This window comes from Puma concolor, chromosome B3 (genome assembly GCF_028749965.1).
Source record: "Puma concolor isolate L17-30 chromosome B3, mPumCon1.1.hap2, whole genome shotgun sequence".
NCBI classification, from domain to species: domain Eukaryota; kingdom Metazoa; phylum Chordata; class Mammalia; order Carnivora; family Felidae; genus Puma; species Puma concolor.
In genome coordinates, this window is record NC_141672.1 from 36,584,493 (window position 1) to 36,588,805 (window position 4,313).

Below are 4,313 nucleotides of genomic sequence, written 5' to 3' on the forward strand. Positions count from 1 at the left end.
TACTTGTGGCGCCTCACAGACTGGGAATGGCAGTACAGAGGGTGGGTGCTTATTCTCTCGTCTCTAAGGTCCCGCTCTGGGCCCGCTCTGACACGGTTACTTTCACTGCCACATTTGCCACAACAACACTGGGCAGTGGGGAGGTGTCAGACTTGTCCTTTTTTTCCACTTGAGGAAACTGAGGCACGAGGAAGTTGGGCACCTGGGCCAAGGTCACCCAGCAAAAGGGAGGTCGATCAGGATTCCAAGTCCGGTGCTCACCCCCCTCCAGCACACCCGCCCCGCCGCACCGATTCCAGGCAGGTATCTAGGAGATGCTGGCAGACCATCTGTCAGAGAGAGCAGGCTCTCCTTCACTCCAGCCGGGCTGCCCAATCCAGATTGTCCTGCACACTTATTAACTCTTTACCCTCCCTGCCTGAGCCCCAAAGAGGAGCAGAGAGAAAAAGGTACACTCCAACTCTCCTCCAGCTGCTCCAGGCTGGCCATCTGATTAGGACTCCCTTCCAACAGAACACCCAGCACTGCTATGGAGGGCGTTACTGCAGAGGAGGCTGAAAACATCAGCTGAGACACTCATGCAGCTTATGTTCCCTCTGCCACCTCACCAGCTGTGTGACCGTGGGCAAATGGCTCAGCTTCTCTGATGTCACTTCCTAGGCCTACCAGAACAAAGTACTGCGAACTGGGGAGCTTAAAACAGAAATGTATTCTCTCACAGTTCTGGAAGCTAGAAATCTGAAATCAGGGGGTCAGGGGGTATAGTTCCTTCTGAAGGCTCTCAGGAAGAATCCGTTTGTCTCTCTCTAAACTTCTGGTGGTTATCCAAAATCCTTGTTGTTCCTTGACTGGTAGATCACTCCCTCCATCTTCATATGGTGTTCTTCCCATGTGTCTCTCTTTTCTTGTAGGGACAGCAGTCATACTGGGGGAAGGCCAACCCTACTCTGATATGACCTCCCCGTAACGAATCATATCTGCAACAACCCTTTTTCCAAGTAAGGTCACATACTGAGGTATGAGGGGGTTAGGACTTAAAAATATTTTGAGGGAGAACACAAGTCACTCATAACTATCTCTGTGCCTCTGTTTCCCCTAAAGGAAGAGAACAACACCATGCCCTTCGTAGGGTGTTTGTGAGGATCGGATAAGTTAATATACAGGAAGGACTCAAAACAGCTCCTGATATGTCATAAGTGTGCCACAAATACTCTTTGTAATTAACGATGCTGTCATTATAATCATCTGTGGAAGGGATGGAAGTGTCCCTTTTTCTCTGAGACACCAGCTGAACACACTGTGTCTTCATGTAGAAACTAGCTCTTCTCAACTAAGAGTTCAAATATTCTGTAGCTAGGACTCTTAGTTGCATATAACAGAAATCTGCTCAAGCCAGCATTGGCAGAAAGAGGAGTCAGGAAACAGGAGGAGGAGAATCTCCTGGAACAAAGGCAAGCATCCCAAGAAGGCTGGAAAACCCAGGTCCAGATGGCCCCAGGGACTTCAGGGCGACTTGCTGTCTGGCTTTTCTCTCTGCACACCTGCCTCACTTGCCTGGAATACAGATCCTTGTTACCTGCATGGTTTGGGGTAACTTACTTAACCTCCCTGTACCTCAGTTTCCTCACCTGGAACAGGAATAGGAATAGGGCTGTTATAAGGGTAAAATGAGTGGATATATATCAAGTGTCTGCAAGGCACAGAGGAGCACCTAGCGTGTGGACGTCAGCTCTCTTGGCTTTTCCTGCTATTCCATCTACAAGGTGGAAAACACAGCTTGCTGACCGGTCTGGATGTTTTCCCAAGCCTGCCCTTGCAGCCATGTGGCAGCCTGACCCATGTCCAAGATTATCTCCTCCCGTTTCCAAACTCCTTCTTCCACTGGGGAGGCCCCCACAAATACCGGGTGTAAATTTCCTGCCTAGACTTTCAACATGGGCCAGAACGCATCCCTCCCTCCTCTCCCTGGTTTCCCGACACCTTGTTACTCTTGTTTACAAGACCCTCCCAGATCTAGCCCTTGCCAGCATCTCAGACTTTTCCCAGGTCCCCTTGGCCTTGTGACACATGCTGGCTCTTTCTGTTTCTTAGGCACAGCAAAGCTGTGGCCTTCCCGGCACTTTTGTACATGCCATTCCCACTGCCTACGATCTTCCTCCAAGATTTCCACATTACCATCTCTTTCTCACTATTCGAATCTCTGCTCAAAGGCCACTCGGCTCCCCAGAGGCCCTCCCCGATGTCCTGGTCTAGCCTTATCCTTACCTAACCTTATCCTTATCCTATTACCGCCCCAGTCACACTCTATCCCATCACCCTTGTCATTTCTTCACAGCAATTATCACTGTCTGGTTTTATCTTGGCTGCTTACGGGCTTACTTGTTTATTTTCCATATACTCCCCACAGAACTTAAGCCTCATGATGGTAAAGACCTGGCTTGTCTTATTCTCCGTGTTGTCTCCCAGGCCCAGAGCAAAGCCTGATACAACATAGATGCCCGCACATATTGGTGGAGTGAACAAATCTATGAATAAATCAATTCTGAACCTAGGATCACATGAGTGGGAGAGTCAGAAGTTTCTCTGCTTTGGGTAGTGCTGTTAGCGATGCTTTTCAATCTTGCATCATCCACCCCAGCATGCCCACAAGATGCTGTCAGGCTCTGCCGACATGTTAGCTTCTCAGACCCCCCACAGTATGCAAGGCTTGTGAACGGTCTTTTGGGAATTCTGTATCAGTCAGGCCTTTCTTTCCATTTCCTGGTTTTACTTGTTTTACCTAATTGCCAGTAATAGAGTTCTTCAGCTGCAATTTTCAGCATCACTAATAACATTTATGAAGATCAAAACCAAGCTAGCCTTGTTCCTCCCTTAGTCTTGTGAAATCAAAGAAATGCTCCAATCCTACAGTGTATTATTTAATTTTATTATCACCCAAGGATGCAAAATGATTTATTTGTTTACATACCTTCAGATTATTCAAATATCTCTTTATTTGCTCTGTAATAGCCATTCATTTTCTATTGCCTTAATTGCATCTTATTAGACATCTTGGTTTTGCTATATGCTATGTGGCCTTAGGATACGCTGATGTGTTTAAACACCCTCACACATACTTTAATATATCGTAAGTCATTTAAACTCATTGTAACTTCTCTGTGAGCTAAGGAACCATCATGGATCACTCTCTGGGGAAGAAAAACTAAACCCAGTGAATTTTTCCACACCCTCATATGAAAACTCCCTTGCTCTGGAATGCTCTCCTCTGGCTTATCTCCCCATACTAGGCCCATCCTGGCACCGTTGGAGTGAAAGAGAAGAGAGAGTAGAAATTCCCTCAACTCTCTAGGAGGTTCTGAGCTGCACAATGGCCTACATGTCCGGGCAGGCTCAGAAAGCATTTTACAGACTCTGATTACAAACATTAGTTGGCCTCTGGTCCTCACAGCACGCAGAGCAGAAAAACAGTCTAAGGAATTACCTGTCCCAGTCTCACTCTGGCTTGCCCCCCTTGCTGTTCTGTGGAGTTGGCTTCTGCGGGTTTGATCGATTGATTCATTCATTCTGTGACCCATAAGTTGCTGACTAATCCATCTGCAACATCAGGGAATAGAGCTGAGGCTGGATCACTATTAGAATGAAGCAGACGTCCACGAGAGTCACGGAGGTCTTGATAACCTTGGGTCCCTCTGTGGGTCTGCAGAAACTTCCTGTCCCTATGCATTCCTCTTCAGCCCCTGCACCTCTCTGTAGCCAAAGCGTATGGCTAGGGGAGCTGAGCCCAGAGAGCCTGGGATCTCTGAGACCACCTCAGGGTGGAATTACTCCCCTGAGTTCCATGCAGAAATGGATGGGTGCCCTGAACAGCCGCCTCATTTGGTAGTAAAGACCCGAGGCAGCACAGTCTGACCTGAAATTAATTTCCCTCTTTAATGAATTACCCAGGGGACTTCTCGTTTCCAATTTTCCTTCTGTTTTTATGGTTGTCTTTAGATTCCTTCCCCTTCATTGTTCTCTCCATCCCTCCTGGGTCTGAAGCTGGAGAAATTGTTTCTTCTCCTGCTGAACCCTCATGGTTTATGGTCACTGGTACTACGCTTCCCTGTGGCTCCTGAGTTCCCCAATCATTTTCTTCCTAATAGGAAGCAGCGGGGTTAGAGTGGTTGCATTGTCTTCTTTCCAAGTCATAAAATTTTCTTCCACGTGATTTAAGAGCCGCTATGGTGCTGCATGGGTCTCCCAGTAGATAACAGTAGTTAAACCCCCGCAAGCATCCCGCTATTAGATTCTGTGTTTATGGTGACCTGTGACCC